The sequence below is a fragment of the Drosophila subpulchrella genome, unplaced genomic scaffold, assembly GCF_014743375.2.
Source record: "Drosophila subpulchrella strain 33 F10 #4 breed RU33 unplaced genomic scaffold, RU_Dsub_v1.1 Primary Assembly Seq36, whole genome shotgun sequence".
Lineage (NCBI taxonomy): Eukaryota > Metazoa > Arthropoda > Insecta > Diptera > Drosophilidae > Drosophila > Drosophila subpulchrella.
The window spans coordinates 1063198-1082237 of record NW_023665582.1 but is presented as its reverse complement, the minus strand read 5'-3'; positions in this window follow the sequence as shown (position 1 = coordinate 1082237).

The window sequence follows — 19040 nt, the reverse complement described above, 5'->3', positions numbered from 1 at the left end:
CGTGGGACCAAATTATGGATCAAAAAACAGAAGACAAAAAAACAAAAAACATAGAGACGGGTACTCTTAAAAAACCCATGGATAAGACGAACACTGGACCCACCTTCCATACCAGCACGGCCCAGAAAGGGCCGCATCCCAAACTGGGGATGATGGGTGGCAGAAAGCCAACCGCAAACGCCTCCGCTACGTGCGCATCTGCGCCGAAAGCAACGGTAGGCACTGCCAAGGCGCTCGGGCCACCCGCTGGTGCTAAATATACATACGCAGAAAGGCGGACTGCCGCCCAGACTCTGCGCTCACACACCAGGAGCACCGTTGCCACGCCTTCGCCTGAATGGCTAAAGAAGGTAGAGTGGGCAAGGAAGGTGCTCCCAAACTACGGGCAGGAAAAGCTCACTCAAGAGGCGACTCAGGCGAAAAGGCAGCGATCCCTCGAACTACCCGGGCCATCGGCGAAGAGATCTAAGATCCAGCCATCGGTCTCTTTCGCCGAAATCACGAAGAATCGTGTATTACTTGGCCTGATTGACAGGGGAAATCCGGAGGGCAGGATCCCCAGAAACAAGTGGAAGGCAGTGGAGTCCCACCTTTCCCTCATTTGCCTGCGCATGGTACGAGAGAAGCCAGGCACCTCGCCCTGCTGCATGGACGCGGGCTGGTACCGGGGCAGCGTCAAGGTGGTAGCATGCGACAGTCAGCGGTCGGCTGATATGTACAAAGAGGCGACAAGCAAGCTCGGCGAGGTTTACGAAGGGGCGAATATCGTTGCGCTTGACTGGTGCGATGTCCCCTGTAGACCCCGAGCCAGGATCTGGCTTCCAGCAGCGATCAAGACGGCGGAGGACATCCTCTTCATGTTGCAAGAATGCAACCCGCACCTCCCCACGAAGGACTGGAAAGTCGTCAAGGTGGAGGAGCATGAAGGGGATCTCAACCAGGCGGTTTTGGTCCTGAACAAGGAGTCAGTAGCTCCGATCGAGACTGCTCGTGGAGTGCTGAACTTCGGGTTCAGTGCGATACACATCAAAGTGTATAAGGGCGACCCCAACGCCGCTAGCAGCTCTGCCGGCAACCCAGCCGAGCAGGTGCTTGCTGAGGAGTTGGAGGCACCTGGTGGGCCGGAGGACGGCTACTCTACCGATTCGTCGCTAAGCAGAGAGATGCGTGCGCTCGGACCGGCAATCGAGGACGTGGACCTCAGCGACACAGAGGAGGCCGACGTCACTGTGGTGGAGGTTGAAGCTGTAGATGTCATTAAGACTTCTACAAATAAACCTTCACCACAGTAAAGCAGCGTCTGCTGCACTTCTGCTTCGCCTGACAGAAGGCGGAGCCGACCTAGTCCTCGTACAGGAACCTTGGGTTGTAGGAGGCAAGGTTGCTGGACTAGGAACAAAGGAATACAAGCTTATGCTTGACCCCAAAGAAGGTAAAATTCGAACCTGCATATTAGCCAAAAGGCATCTTAGTATATTTCTACTTCGCAATTACAGCAACGGAGACAACACCGCAGTAAGCCTGGAGCTGCAGAGTGGCTCTATAAGGGTTCTATCGGCCTATTTGGCCTTTGAGAAGGAAAACCCCCCAGATGCGCTGGTCAGAGACCTGACAGAGGAATGCGAAAAGCTCAAGAACGGATTGGTAATAGGCTGTGACGCCAACGCCCATCACACCCAGTGGGGTTGCCCAAACAACAACGACAGAGGTGAGTCTCTTTTTGATTTTATTCTAAATTCGAACCTATTCTTATGCAATAGGGGCAATGCCCCTACTTTCATAACTAAAGCTTGCCAAACGATCATAGATCTAACTTTGGTATCAGATTCACTCGTAGGCGCAGTCAAAAACTGGGCAGTCTCTGACGAGCACTCCTTTTCGGACCATAGATTCATAGAAACCGTATTGTCCCTTGACTCGCCCTTGCCGGTCAGCTTCGCTAACCCCAGACGAGCCGACTGGCACAGGTACAAAGAAGTTCTGACGAATATCCTCCCCATGGAACCGTCAGAAAGCATCACAAACCCAAAGGAGCTGGACGGAACAGTATATAAATTCACAGAGGCATGCAACACTGCATGGCATGCCCCACAGTGAAACCAAGGGGAAGGAAAAAATCCCCCTGGTGGACCCAACAACTATCAATCCTCAGAACCAACTGCAGGGTCCTGTTTAACAGAGCAAAGGCGGGAAATGAGGACACCAACTGGCTGAACTACAAGTTTGAACTAGCCTCCTACAAAAAGGCCATTAGAAGAGCAAAACGAACGGCATGGCAGACCTTCTGCTCTGACAGAAAAAACAACTGATGCCGCAAGGCTCAGGAAAATACTCTCTAAGACAGCCGCGCCTTTGGGCTATCTTCAAAAAGCAGATGGATCATGGTCAGACTCCAGTAAAGAGTCCTTGGACCTGCTCCTAGACGCTCACTTCCCGGGGAGCCAACAAACTGGTCATCCTCCTGAAAGACGAGCAGGAGAGGGAATCGAATTAGATCCACTCTTATCACACCGCAAAATGAAATGGTCCATTCATAGTTTCAAACCATACAAATCGCCGGGACCGGACGGGATAACACCGTCTCACATCCAACAAGCAGGACAAATAGCCATAAACTGGTTGAAAAAATCGTCCAATACATCCTGGCGGTAGGAGAACTACCAACAGCTTGGCAAGAAACAAAGGTGGTTTTCATTCCCAAGGCAGGGAAGGCCACTCACACCACAGCAAAGGATTTTAGGCCAATAAGGCTAACATCATTCCTGCTTAGGAGCTTTGAAAGAATGATAAGCCTACACATAAGGGCCACCGTAGACCCGACACAAATATCAGAAGCACAGCACGCTTACACCAAAGGTAAGTCAACCGAATCGGCGCTGCACTTGGTGGTAAGCAGCATCGAGAAATTACTCAGCATCAAGGAATACACACTGATCGCCTTCCTGGACATAGAGGGAGCCTTCAATAACGTGCTTTCCATTGGTTGAGCCGCCAATGGTGGGGTTGATCCATAAATTGCTGATAAGCAGAATGGTCACAGGCACACTAGGGACCTCTACCCAGACTAGACTAGTGAACAGAGGCACACCCCGAGGAGGTGTACTATCACCCCTCCTGTGGAATATCGCGGTAAATAAACTACTGCGGATTTTGGAAGGAGGAGGTTGTAAGGTTGTGGCACACGCAGACGACGTCGCCATCATCTTTAATGGAAAATATCCACAAACACTTTGCGATCTTATGACCACCCATTCTAAACAATTGTAATCTCTCTTTTAGCGATCACGCCAGATACTTGGGGTTACTATTAGATAAGCGCCTCAAATGGGGCTTTAATAACCAAGAGAGAACCAAGAAAGCGACCATTGCACTTTACTCCTGTAAAAAAGCAATTGGGCCAAGATGGGGCATTTCCCCTAGAATAGTCAACTGGATATACACAGCGGTAGTCAAGCCAACCCTACTATACGGAGTGGCTCTGTGGTGGACCGCTCTGCACAAACAATGCATACTGACTCCTCTAAACAAAGTACGGCGAATGGCGGCTTTGTGTATTAGTGAAGCCCTTCGAACCACCCCGAATGAAGCGCTGAATGCGATATTGAACCTTCCTAGCCTGGACTTAGCAGGCATGGAAAGGGCCAAATCGGCAGCTATTCGACTGAGGGACACAGGGCAGTGGAAGGCTTAATTTTATGGCCATGCTAAAATTCTCCAGCCTGCTAAAATCGATTCCGAAGATCACGGGTCTTTGCAAATCCATTGAATATAGTCACACACCCTTTGAGGCCCTGATTCCAGATAAAGAGGAATGGGAGCAGGGCCGACCGGGCACGACGGACGCAATCTGTTTCTATACAGATGGATCCAAATTAGAAGGACACGTTGACGGAGGTGTATGCTCCGAACAATTAGATATCAGGAAGTCATTCAGGCTCCCAGACCACTGTAGCGTCTTTCAGGCGGAGGTCCACGCTATAAATGAAGGCTAACCTGTTTAGGGAACTTAAGCCTCCAAAGAGGACACCTAAACATATATAGTGATAGCCAAGCGGCTATTAAATCGATCTACTCGACAAACTCCAACTCCCGTACAATAGCAGACTGTCGCAGATCTCTCCACGAGATGGCAAATCAGTTTACTATCAGCCTATTATGGGTTCCGGGTCACCGGGACATCGTAGGCAACTGCATAGCGGACGAATTAGCCAGGCAGGGCACCACCAAGCCTCTCCTACCAGGAGAGAAAAATGTCGGTATGCCCATGGCTACTTGCAAGCTAAACATAAAAAACCACTTCAACACACTAGCCAACACCCATTGGCAAAACGCACCACAGTGTCGCATCTCTCACCAGATATGGCCTGTGATAAACAACAAAAAAACCTCGGAGTTACTCAAGCTCAGCCGCACAGAGTGTGGCATGCTGATCCGAGCTCTTACAGGCCACTGGCTTGTTGGCGCGCATGCCGGCAGGTTAAAAGCCCCGCAAAATGATTTCTGCAGAAGCTGTAGGGATGAGGAAGAAGTGGAAACGGTAGAACACCTTCTCTGCTTCTGCCCAGCCCTATGCAGACTCAGACTGAAACACTTAGGAAGCCCCTTCATCGACGATCTTACCGAAATAACGGAGATTAATCTCAAAAGCATAAGTGCCTTTATTAAATCTTCCGGGTGGAAGACATGCTGATCAGCTTAACACAAGCTGAAACTACTAGAAACGGGACCCTAGAGAAGGAAGAAACGAGATCATGCGGTATCACAACGGACCCATTGAGGTCTAAGTGTGTCGGACTATAGTCTGATAGCCGCCCTAACCTAACCTAACCTAAGGGTCATCAAATTCTCATGGCCTTGCTGACAGTGGACATTATGTGGTAGTCAAATTTAAGTTTTAGGGTCCAGAAGAACGCCTAAGTCATTAACTGAATATATACGGTCGAGTGGCGTATTTTGAAGAGAGTAACTAAGAAAAGAAGGAGTACCCCTATGTAAAGTCATAACGTTGCATTTAAGGCAGTTCAAATTTAAAAGGTTATACTCACACCATCCCTGAAAACAATCAATATCTGACTGTAAGTTGAAACCCTTCGCTATATCATTGTGTGCTAAACAAAGCTTAACATCATCAGCATACATTAGTACACGAGAGTGTGTTATGACAGAGGGAAGATCGTTAATAAACAAAGTAAACAGCAAAGGGCCCAAATGACTACCCTGAGGCACTCCAGATGTCACATAGATCAGTTTTGAGGCAGCGTTCTTAAATATAACCCTCTGAGTCCTACCATTCAAATAACTTGAAATCCAAGTTAATAGATTACATGGAAACCCAAGCTGATTTAATTTGAATAAGAGAAGAGAGTGGTTGACAGAGTCAAAGCCCTTACTTAAATCTGTGTATATAACGTCAGTCTGCATTTTATTCTTAAATCCATTTATTACAATAGATGACAATTCAAGAAGGTTGGTGGTGGTCGATCTTCGCTTAACAAAACCATGCTGACACGGTGATATTAGCGAGGAACATAAATGTTGCAAATGAGAAGTAATAATACGTTGAAATGCTTTAGGAATTGCCGACAATTTAGAAATACCTCTGTAATTCTGGGCATCCGCCTTCGCACCCTTTTTGTGAAGTGGAATGATAAAAGAGTCCTTCCAGATAGTAGGAAAAACTGACGATGAAATAGACAAATTAAAAAGTTTAAGAATCGGTTTACATATGGTTGACGCACAAAACTTAAGCACACACCCGGGGAGTCCATCGGGACCGGGAGAATTAGTTGGCGTTGTTTTTTCTAATTTCAGGGGTAAAGATACAATTTGCCTTATTTAAGGGATTAGGGTAGTTAGAATTTGACCAAGCAGCCGAACTATAAGTAGTTTGGAAAAACTCGGCAAATAAATCAGCAATTTCAGAATCCGTCGATGCCTCCATTGAGTTAAAACGTACCGATGAAGGCAATGCTGACGACTTACGCTTGGCATTGACAAAGTTATAAATCTGCTTCGGATCATTTGAAAATTCAAATTTACATCAACTTAAATACATAGAATAGCAATGACTATTGAGAACATTAAAGTCCGATCGAGCCACCACATATTTCGAAAAATCAGATGGCTTACCCGATTTCTTATACTTTTTATAAGTGTTTGTCTTAAGGTTTTTAAGTCTTTGAAGCGCATTGGTAAACCAAGGTGGCCTGTTTGTCTTTGAAGGATACCTATCAGGAAAGCATTCATTAAAAAAGGTATTTAACTCTATATAGAACTGTTCAGTGGCACTTTCAATATCCATACAATTGTACAATTCTGTCCAATTATATTGAGAAATCATGGCGTTAAGTTTTTTATAGTTACATTTTCGGAAACATCTCACTTTAGTTTGAGAAACTAAAGGAGAGAGGGTATCAACGCATGGGAGGCAGATTGTCAATTCCATTGTTGGATGATATCGGTCTTCAGGTACAACAAGAGCGTCAATTCTAGATACCGTGACTTCAGACGGGTCTGAAACAAACACGAGATCTAGTTGTCTATTTAATGAATTCCGTATAAAGCTTACTTGCTGTAACGATAATTCTAGAAGACCATCTACAAAATCATGGGCGGATAGAGGTATAGCGACTAGTGAGTCAGTAGGAGGAGACCAAGAAATATCAGGGAGATTAAAGTCACCCAAAACAATCAAAAGGTCACTGCTAGAAAGAAGGGATAGAACAGTTTTTATCGCAGACAGGTGGTGCTCATAAATTATTAAATCAGAGCCAGGTGGAATATAGGAACATGTAACAAATATTGAGAATGATTGCAAGGAAACTTTCACACTAACAAATTCAATTTCATTAGGAGTATCAGAGTGAATTCTCTCGGATGTTAGGCTAGTGCTAACGGCAATCAGCACACCGCCTCCCCTACGTGAGGAGCGATCGGTCCTATAGGCATTAAAATTGTTTGACAGAACTTCATTGTCAGATATCTCTGGTTTTAGCCAAGTTTCCGTAAAAGCCAAAATATCAGCAGTAAATGCAGAGGAGTCAGCATAAAGCTTGGGTAGCTTCATATTTAGTCCCCTAACATTTTGATAAGCCAAAAATAAACTTTTTAGTTTTTTGGCGCAGTGGAAGGTCTGTTATTTGTTCTCGGTTTATTGGGAACAAATTCTTTTATTACTAAATCATCATTAAGCCAAAAGCTTTCAGAAAGTAGTACCTTAAACACATCAGGCGGAGCAAATATTTTAAAGGACGATATACTACGAGCATATGAAAATCTAAATTGTTCAACTGAAATATTCTCGGATGGGAATTTTTCACGAATAAATTCCAAAACATCCTCAGATGTGGTATCTGGGGTGAATCTCGAAACAAATAATTGTTTTCTATGTGGAACAACTGATAATTTCTTACGTCCCCCAGCAGCAGATTGCACCTCACTAAGCTGAGAGCCAGAAACGGTAACTTCTGTACCTATAGGTACGGTCGGCACCGTAGCCGGCACTGAAGGTTTCTTTACCACCCGACTTCGAGAAGCAGTGACTTCACCTGAAACAGCTGTATCCATGGGCGCAGTAGGTTCACTTACCACAGTGTTAACAGAGACTGCTGCAGCCACCAAGTTCGGATTTGGGGTGGATACCGTGACCGTATTAATTGCCGCTAAGCTGGTTTTTTTACGTTTAGGTGACTCAATTAGTAATTTTTTATTATTAAATTGGGCACAAACGGAATTGAACCCCTCATTGAGCTGTTTAAAAGCACCAGAGAGATTCAAAAGGCTGTCTCGAGTCTGCTTCATAAAGCCGCTCATCTCAACAACCATTTCCTTGCAGGATCCACATAACCACATGAGTCCAGAATTCTGATCAATGAAGTCTTTGACTCTACCAGTAAATCCTGCGCATTTAACGTGCATCATCGATTCACAGAGCCAGCAGAAAATAAAAGGGTCTTTAGTTGAAGACGAAAAAGTACAATTTTTCTTAGAGCAAACAAGAGCCATTTAAAGGAAATGAAATAAAATAAAATAATATATGAAAAATACCTCAAGTAAATTTGGCACTGGGATCAAATTCCAAAACCACAAAGGCACAAAACACGAAAAAAATAAGAGCGCGAGATCGCGTATTAATTTAAATGTAAGAGAGCACGAGAGAATAAATCTTCTATCGATTGAGCGTTGCTTGTGGGGCACTGACAACTTTACGCAGGAACAGTTACAATGTAAAGCAAGCAAGAGAGAGAGAGAGAGAGACAAGAGAATAGCACACCAAACCATCGTAGGCAACTGCATAGCGGACGAATTAGCCAGGCAGGGCACCACCAAGCCTCTCCTACCAGGAGAGAAAAATGTCGGTATGCCCATGGCTACTTGCAAGCTAAACATAAAAAACCACTTCAACACACTAGCCAACACCCATTGGCAAAACGCACCACAGTGTCGCATCTCTCACCAGATATGGCCTGTGATAAACAACAAAAAAACCTCGGAGTTACTCAAGCTCAGCCGCACAGAGTGTGGCATGCTGATCCGAGCTCTTACAGGCCACTGGCTTGTTGGCGCGCATGCCGGCAGGTTAAAAGCCCCGCAAAATGATTTCTGCAGAAGCTGTAGGGATGAGGAAGAAGTGTAAACGGTAGAACACCTTCTCTGCTTCTGCCCAGCCCTATGCAGACTCAGACTGAAACACTTAGGAAGCCCCTTCATCGACGATCTTACCGAAATAACGGAGATTAATCTCAAAAGCATAAGTGCCTTTATTAAATCTTCCGGGTGGAAGACATGCTGATCAGCTTAACACAAGCTGAAACTACTAGAAACGGGACCCTAGAGAAGGAAGAAACGAGATCATGCGGTATCACAACGGACCCATTGAGGTCTAAGTGTGTCGGACTATAGTCTGATAGCCGCCCTAACCTAACCTAACCTAAGGGTCATCAAATTCTCATGGCCTTGCTGACAGTGGACATTATGTGGTAGTCAAATTTAAGTTTTAGGGTCCAGAAGAACGCCTAAGTCATTAACTGAATATATACGGTCGAGTGGCGTATTTTGAAGAGAGTAACTAAGAAAAGAAGGAGTACCCCTATGTAAAGTCATAACGTTGCATTTAAGGCAGTTCAAATTTAAAAGGTTATACTCACACCATCCCTGAAAACAATCAATATCTGACTGTAAGTTGAAACCCTTCGCTATATCATTGTGTGCTAAACAAAGCTTAACATCATCAGCATACATTAGTACACGAGAGTGTGTTATGACAGAGGGAAGATCGTTAATAAACAAAGTAAACAGCAAAGGGCCCAAATGACTACCCTGAGGCACTCCAGATGTCACATAGATCAGTTTTGAGGCAGCGTTCTTAAATATAACCCTCTGAGTCCTACCATTCAAATAACTTGAAATCCAAGTTAATAGATTACATGGAAACCCAAGCTGATTTAATTTGAATAAGAGAAGAGAGTGGTTGACAGAGTCAAAGCCCTTACTAAAATCTGTGTATATAACGTCAGTCTGCATTTTATTCTTAAATCCATTTATTACAATAGATGACAATTCAAGAAGGTTGGTGGTGGTCGATCTTCGCTTAACAAAACCATGCTGACACGGTGATATTAGCGAGGAACATAAATGTTGCAAATGAGAAGTAATAATACGTTGAAATGCTTTAGGAATTGCCGACAATTTAGAAATACCTCTGTAATTCTGGGCATCCGCCTTCGCACCCTTTTTGTGAAGTGGAATGATAAAAGAGTCCTTCCAGATAGTAGGAAAAACTGACGATGAAATAGACAAATTAAAAAGTTTAAGAATCGGTTTACATATGGTTGACGCACAAAACTTAAGCACACACCCGGGGAGTCCATCGGGACCGGGAGAATTAGTTGGCGTTGTTTTTTCTAATTTCAGGGGTAAAGATACAATTTGCCTTATTTAAGGGATTAGGGTAGTTAGAATTTGACCAAGCAGCCGAACTATAAGTAGTTTGGAAAAACTCGGCAAATAAATCAGCAATTTCAGAATCCGTCGATGCCTCCATTGAGTTAAAACGTACCGATGAAGGCAATGCTGACGACTTACGCTTGGCATTGACAAAGTTATAAATCTGCTTCGGATCATTTGAAAATTCAAATTTACATCAACTTAAATACATAGAATAGCAATGACTATTGAGAACATTAAAGTCCGATCGAGCCACCACATATTTCGAAAAATCAGATGGCTTACCCGATTTCTTATACTTTTTATAAGTGTTTGTCTTAAGGTTTTTAAGTCTTTGAAGCGCATTGGTAAACCAAGGTGGCCTGTTTGTCTTTGAAGGATACCTATCAGGAAAGCATTCATTAAAAAAGGTATTTAACTCTATATAGAACTGTTCAGTGGCACTTTCAATATCCATACAATTGTACAATTCTGTCCAATTATATTGAGAAATCATGGCGTTAAGTTTTTTATAGTTACATTTTCGGAAACATCTCACTTTAGTTTGAGAAACTAAAGGAGAGAGGGTATCAACGCATGGGAGGCAGATTGTCAATTCCATTGTTGGATGATATCGGTCTTCAGGTACAACAAGAGCGTCAATTCTAGATACCGTGACTTCAGACGGGTCTGAAACAAACACGAGATCTAGTTGTCTATTTAATGAATTCCGTATAAAGCTTACTTGCTGTAACGATAATTCTAGAAGACCATCTACAAAATCATGGGCGGATAGAGGTATAGCGACTAGTGAGTCAGTAGGAGGAGACCAAGAAATATCAGGGAGATTAAAGTCACCCAAAACAATCAAAAGGTCACTGCTAGAAAGAAGGGATAGAACAGTTTTTATCGCAGACAGGTGGTGCTCATAAATTATTAAATCAGAGCCAGGTGGAATATAGGAACATGTAACAAATATTGAGAATGATTGCAAGGAAACTTTCACACTAACAAATTCAATTTCATTAGGAGTATCAGAGTGAATTCTCTCGGATGTTAGGCTAGTGCTAACGGCAATCAGCACACCGCCTCCCCTACGTGAGGAGCGATCGGTCCTATAGGCATTAAAATTGTTTGACAGAACTTCATTGTCAGATATCTCTGGTTTTAGCCAAGTTTCCGTAAAAGCCAAAATATCAGCAGTAAATGCAGAGGAGTCAGCATAAAGCTTGGGTAGCTTCATATTTAGTCCCCTAACATTTTGATAAGCCAAAAATAAACTTTTTAGTTTTTTGGCGCAGTGGAAGGTCTGTTATTTGTTCTCGGTTTATTGGGAACAAATTCTTTTATTACTAAATCATCATTAAGCCAAAAGCTTTCAGAAAGTAGTACCTTAAACACATCAGGCGGAGCAAATATTTTAAAGGACGATATACTACGAGCATATGAAAATCTAAATTGTTCAACTGAAATATTCTCGGATGGGAATTTTTCACGAATAAATTCCAAAACATCCTCAGATGTGGTATCTGGGGTGAATCTCGAAACAAATAATTGTTTTCTATGTGGAACAACTGATAATTTCTTACGTCCCCCAGCAGCAGATTGCACCTCACTAAGCTGAGAGCCAGAAACGGTAACTTCTGTACCTATAGGTACGGTCGGCACCGTAGCCGGCACTGAAGGTTTCTTTACCACCCGACTTCGAGAAGCAGTGACTTCACCTGAAACAGCTGTATCCATGGGCGCAGTAGGTTCACTTACCACAGTGTTAACAGAGACTGCTGCAGCCACCAAGTTCGGATTTGGGGTGGATACCGTGACCGTATTAATTGCCGCTAAGCTGGTTTTTTTACGTTTAGGTGACTCAATTAGTAATTTTTTATTATTAAATTGGGCACAAACGGAATTGAACCCCTCATTGAGCTGTTTAAAAGCACCAGAGAGATTCAAAAGGCTGTCTCGAGTCTGCTTCATAAAGCCGCTCATCTCAACAACCATTTCCTTGCAGGATCCACATAACCACATGAGTCCAGAATTCTGATCAATGAAGTCTTTGACTCTACCAGTAAATCCTGCGCATTTAACGTGCATCATCGATTCACAGAGCCAGCAGAAAATAAAAGGGTCTTTAGTTGAAGACGAAAAAGTACAATTTTTCTTAGAGCAAACAAGAGCCATTTAAAGGAAATGAAATAAAATAAAATAATATATGAAAAATACCTCAAGTAAATTTGGCACTGGGATCAAATTCCAAAACCACAAAGGCACAAAACACGAAAAAAATAAGAGCGCGAGATCGCGTATTAATTTAAATGTAAGAGAGCACGAGAGAATAAATCTTCTATCGATTGAGCGTTGCTTGTGGGGCACTGACAACTTTACGCAGGAACAGTTACAATGTAAAGCAAGCAAGAGAGAGAGAGAGAGAGACAAGAGAATAGCACACCAAACCATCGTAGGCAACTGCATAGCGGACGAATTAGCCAGGCAGGGCACCACCAAGCCTCTCCTACCAGGAGAGAAAAATGTCGGTATGCCCATGGCTACTTGCAAGCTAAACATAAAAAACCACTTCAACACACTAGCCAACACCCATTGGCAAAACGCACCACAGTGTCGCATCTCTCACCAGATATGGCCTGTGATAAACAACAAAAAAACCTCGGAGTTACTCAAGCTCAGCCGCACAGAGTGTGGCATGCTGATCCGAGCTCTTACAGGCCACTGGCTTGTTGGCGCGCATGCCGGCAGGTTAAAAGCCCCGCAAAATGATTTCTGCAGAAGCTGTAGGGATGAGGAAGAAGTGGAAACGGTAGAACACCTTCTCTGCTTCTGCCCAGCCCTATGCAGACTCAGACTGAAACACTTAGGAAGCCCCTTCATCGACGATCTTACCGAAATAACGGAGATTAATCTCAAAAGCATAAGTGCCTTTATTAAATCTTCCGGGTGGAAGACATGCTGATCAGCTTAACACAAGCTGAAACTACTAGAAACGGGACCCTAGAGAAGGAAGAAACGAGATCATGCGGTATCACAACGGACCCATTGAGGTCTAAGTGTGTCGGACTATAGTCTGATAGCCGCCCTAACCTAACCTAACCTAAGGGTCATCAAATTCTCATGGCCTTGCTGACAGTGGACATTATGTGGTAGTCAAATTTAAGTTTTAGGGTCCAGAAGAACGCCTAAGTCATTAACTGAATATATACGGTCGAGTGGCGTATTTTGAAGAGAGTAACTAAGAAAAGAAGGAGTACCCCTATGTAAAGTCATAACGTTGCATTTAAGGCAGTTCAAATTTAAAAGGTTATACTCACACCATCCCTGAAAACAATCAATATCTGACTGTAAGTTGAAACCCTTCGCTATATCATTGTGTGCTAAACAAAGCTTAACATCATCAGCATACATTAGTACACGAGAGTGTGTTATGACAGAGGGAAGATCGTTAATAAACAAAGTAAACAGCAAAGGGCCCAAATGACTACCCTGAGGCACTCCAGATGTCACATAGATCAGTTTTGAGGCAGCGTTCTTAAATATAACCCTCTGAGTCCTACCATTCAAATAACTTGAAATCCAAGTTAATAGATTACATGGAAACCCAAGCTGATTTAATTTGAATAAGAGAAGAGAGTGGTTGACAGAGTCAAAGCCCTTACTAAAATCTGTGTATATAACGTCAGTCTGCATTTTATTCTTAAATCCATTTATTACAATAGATGACAATTCAAGAAGGTTGGTGGTGGTCGATCTTCGCTTAACAAAACCATGCTGACACGGTGATATTAGCGAGGAACATAAATGTTGCAAATGAGAAGTAATAATACGTTGAAATGCTTTAGGAATTGCCGACAATTTAGAAATACCTCTGTAATTCTGGGCATCCGCCTTCGCACCCTTTTTGTGAAGTGGAATGATAAAAGAGTCCTTCCAGATAGTAGGAAAAACTGACGATGAAATAGACAAATTAAAAAGTTTAAGAATCGGTTTACATATGGTTGACGCACAAAACTTAAGCACACACCCGGGGAGTCCATCGGGACCGGGAGAATTAGTTGGCGTTGTTTTTTCTAATTTCAGGGGTAAAGATACAATTTGCCTTATTTAAGGGATTAGGGTAGTTAGAATTTGACCAAGCAGCCGAACTATAAGTAGTTTGGAAAAACTCGGCAAATAAATCAGCAATTTCAGAATCCGTCGATGCCTCCATTGAGTTAAAACGTACCGATGAAGGCAATGCTGACGACTTACGCTTGGCATTGACAAAGTTATAAATCTGCTTCGGATCATTTGAAAATTCAAATTTACATCAACTTAAATACATAGAATAGCAATGACTATTGAGAACATTAAAGTCCGATCGAGCCACCACATATTTCGAAAAATCAGATGGCTTACCCGATTTCTTATACTTTTTATAAGTGTTTGTCTTAAGGTTTTTAAGTCTTTGAAGCGCATTGGTAAACCAAGGTGGCCTGTTTGTCTTTGAAGGATACCTATCAGGAAAGCATTCATTAAAAAAGGTATTTAACTCTATATAGAACTGTTCAGTGGCACTTTCAATATCCATACAATTGTACAATTCTGTCCAATTATATTGAGAAATCATGGCGTTAAGTTTTTTATAGTTACATTTTCGGAAACATCTCACTTTAGTTTGAGAAACTAAAGGAGAGAGGGTATCAACGCATGGGAGGCAGATTGTCAATTCCATTGTTGGATGATATCGGTCTTCAGGTACAACAAGAGCGTCAATTCTAGATACCGTGACTTCAGACGGGTCTGAAACAAACACGAGATCTAGTTGTCTATTTAATGAATTCCGTATAAAGCTTACTTGCTGTAACGATAATTCTGGAAGACCATCTACAAAATCATGGGCGGATAGAGGTATAGCGACTAGTGAGTCAGTAGGAGGAGACCAAGAAATATCAGGGAGATTAAAGTCACCCAAAACAATCAAAAGGTCACTGCTAGAAAGAAGGGATAGAACAGTTTTTATCGCAGACAGGTGGTGCTCATAAATTATTAAATCAGAGCCAGGTGGAATATAGGAACATGTAACAAATATTGAGAATGATTGCAAGGAAACTTTCACACTAACAAATTCAATTTCATTAGGAGTATCAGAGTGAATTCTCTCGGATGTTAGGCTAGTGCTAACGGCAATCAGCACACCGCCTCCCCTACGTGAGGAGCGATCGGTCCTATAGGAATTAAAATTGTTTGACAGAACTTCATTGTCAGATATCTCTGGTTTTAGCCAAGTTTCCGTAAAAGCCAAAATATCAGCAGTAAATGCATAGGAGTCAGCATAAAGCTTGGGTAGCTTCATATTTAGTCCCCTAACATTTTGATAAGCCAAAAATAAACTTTTTAGTTTTTTGGCGCAGTGGAAGGTCTGTTATTTGTTCTCGGTTTATTGGGAACAAATTCTTTTATTACTAAATCATCATTAAGCCAAAAGCTTTCAGAAAGTAGTACCTTAAACACATCAGGCGGAGCAAATATTTTAAAGGACGATATACTACGAGCATATGAAAATCTAAATTGTTCAACTGAAATATTCTCGGATGGGAATTTTTCACGAATAAATTCCAAAACATCCTCAGATGTGGTATCTGGGGTGAATCTCGAAACAAATAATTGTTTTCTATGTGGAACAACTGATAATTTCTTACGTCCCCCAGCAGCAGATTGCACCTCACTAAGCTGAGAGCCAGAAACGGTAACTTCTGTACCTATAGGTACGGTCGGCACCGTAGCCGGCACTGAAGGTTTCTTTACCACCCGACTTCGAGAAGCAGTGACTTCACCTGAAACAGCTGTATCCATGGGCGCAGTAGGTTCACTTACCACAGTGTTAACAGAGACTGCTGCAGCCACCAAGTTCGGATTTGGGGTGGATACCGTGACCGTATTAACTGCCGCTAAGCTGGTTTTTTTACGTTTAGGTGACTCAATTAGTAATTTTTTATTATTAAATTGGGCACAAACGGAATTGAACCCCTCATTGAGCTGTTTAAAAGCACCAGAGAGATTCAAAAGGCTGTCTCGAGTCTGCTTCATAAAGCCGCTCATCTCAACAACCATTTCCTTGCAGGATCCACATAACCACATGAGTCCAGAATTCTGATCAATGAAGTCTTTGACTCTACCAGTAAATCCTGCGCATTTAACGTGCATCATCGATTCACAGAGCCAGCAGAAAATAAAAGGGTCTTTAGTTGAAGACGAAAAAGTACAATTTTTCTTAGAGCAAACAAGAGCCATTTAAAGGAAATGAAATAAAATAAAATAATATATGAAAAATACCTCAAGTAAATTTGGCACTGGGATCAAATTCCAAAACCACAAAGGCACAAAACACGAAAAAAAATAAGAGCGCGAGATCGCGTATTAATTTAAATGTAAGAGAGCACGAGAGAATAAATCTTCTATCGATTGAGCGTTGCTTGTGGGGCACTGACAACTTTACGCAGGAACAGTTACAATGTAAAGCAAGCAAGAGAGAGAGAGAGAGAGACAAGAGAATAGCACACCAAAAGTCTACCAGAAATTTGGCAGGTTCAGAGAGAGTTTAAGTTACAGTTGTAATACAAAGCGGGAGAGAGAGTGAGAATCAAAGAATTTTAGCAAGTTTAGTGAGTATAAAATTACACTAACAGAGCTAAGAGATTAAACAAATTTAATATAAATGTTAAAATAACTATAATCACTGGGAGATCTAGTAAAAAACACTAAACACACTAACCCAGCGGTTAGACTAAGCTTTGTTAATAAACAAACACAAAACACTCGCAAAAAAATCACATAGACAACAATTCAGAGAACAAGAGTAAACACAACCGTTCACAAGCGACGCTAAATCGATTGGCTAAATCATATGGAAATTAAACTAATTGACAATTTTTGGTTAGCGGAGAGTATCGAATTTACCACCTGTGAAGGTGCACACATCAGCAAAATGCTGACTATTCACGACTACAAAACGTCGCTCAGAGAGCTCTTGCAATGGACAAACAACAACAAGGCTGATACTCGCCGCTGGAAAAGTTTAAAGTAGTCTATAAAACTGTAGGATACTGCACGGATACTTACTTACGTTCCGACAAACTTACCCCCTCTTTAAATCCTGGGCGATGAGATCTCGACGCTCCGGATCCTGGGCTTTGGAAAATATTATATTGGATATATATATATATAAATATACGTGCACCCAAATACGGCTGTTCTTAAGTATACCAATTCACTTAAACACAAAATATATATTTCTATTATGCCATTAGGCATGCGACTTCTTCAACGGCTGTTCATCATGATTCGCACTTTGTCTATCGATTCGGTTGGTTTAAATGTATTTCAGTGCATGTTTGAATGCTTCCAATGTTTTTTTGTTGATTTTCACTTGTTCTCCAATTGTATTATTAGAGGATATTGGTCTTTGGTTATGCATGAGTTCACTTTGGTTGGCTCGATTAACACATTTATGTTGCATCACAACTTTCTCCGACGTACGCTACGCCTCTGAACGGATGGCTCCTACAGCTGAACAATGTTCAGGAGCATGGGGATCACGGGTACTCCGGCTACAAAACATCACAGTATGACAGATGTCGTCCTTATTGTTGATCCTCTCCACGTTCTTTGATGACAATGGCGGCGCTGGTCCAACACATAAGGATCTTTCGAGCAGCGATTTGTGTCCTCCTCAAGGACTGTTGGATGTGGTGGCTGGTCCTGGTGGCAGAAGACTCCGTGGACGACTACCCCAGGGAAAGTCGTCTTCCTTCGGAGCTGCCGGCTTCCGTCAGCAAGACACACAAATGGATTCTCTCTTCTTCTCCAATTGTCTAAGGTCTTTTATACCAGACTAGAGCTTTTGCTTGGCTGCCGGTATGCATCGGATCACCTAGGTGTTCCCAGTTAGGATTACTATTCCTCGATATCTGCTATCATGGGAGTCAACGGCCGGCTGTTGCACTTTGCCCGCTACTGGAGTATGGTTACCAGTAGGTCGATCGTGGCCGTTGTTCTGGCTACGCGACACCCGAATTGCATTTTCTTCTGTCTTTACCAGTATGAGTCTGGTTAGTCACATGCACCCCTCCTCCTGTCTAAATATTCGTCGTTGTTTCTCTATGTGAATCTTTCTATGTGGAGGGCGTACGTAACAAGCCCTTAGATGTATGCTACTGCTGAGCGCCGATCGACAAGTGCAACCCGTAGCGGGTAGCAGTCGTGTAGGCAGTACATTCCTACGCTGGGTGCCGCACCAACACGACATCTACATGTAGGGTCTCGGTCTATCATGGCAGAGAGCTTTTGCCAGCTTGCCCTACGATCAGCTGGATCTGCTGACGTTGTGCAACACTGCTCAGGCCAGCTGAGCGTAATGCGGCACAAAGCGTGGAAAGCTGGAGAGAAGGTGCAACAAAAATATTTACCCGCCATCTAGAATCACTCAAGAGAGTGCTCCTTGGTGCCGCTTGGTTCCCGAGGAATCTCGATGTCAGCCTAGATGCCTTCTGGAGTTCACGGTGGGTTTGCCTTCATGTGCGGAGACAGGTGAGTCCCTGAGCCGCCCGCTGGAAGCCGCGTGCTGCCGCGCCGCTGTATGTGGACGCTGCTGGCCGACTTTTCCAGCGGAGCGCTGGATCCCACACCTTCACTCACTGCACACACTTCTTCTTTGTGTGTGTGTGTTTTTTTTTTTTGTGTTAGTGGTGGTTTTAAGCATCGAAAGCCAACTCGGAGCTGAGCTAGCTTGCCGAAGTCTGGGACTCTAACCCAGTAAAAACTCCACCCCTCCCCGCTTCACCGGCGGTACTGCCGTTAGGTATTACTTCGCCGGGGGGGAATGCCCTTAGGGCTCTCTAGGATTCTATCCTATTGGAATTTCGCAGTCTTTCTGCGATGCGCAGTTTTTTGAGTACTATTGTGGCCATGTTGCATACCGCAGACCAATTTACTTCTGATTCAAGCATAATGTCCACCAGGTTACAAGCGGTTGGCGTCCTCCCAACACTTATGCTCAGATCTCTTCGTTCATTTTCGAATCTCGGACAGACAAAAAACACGTGTTCTGCGTCTTCATTATCCGACTC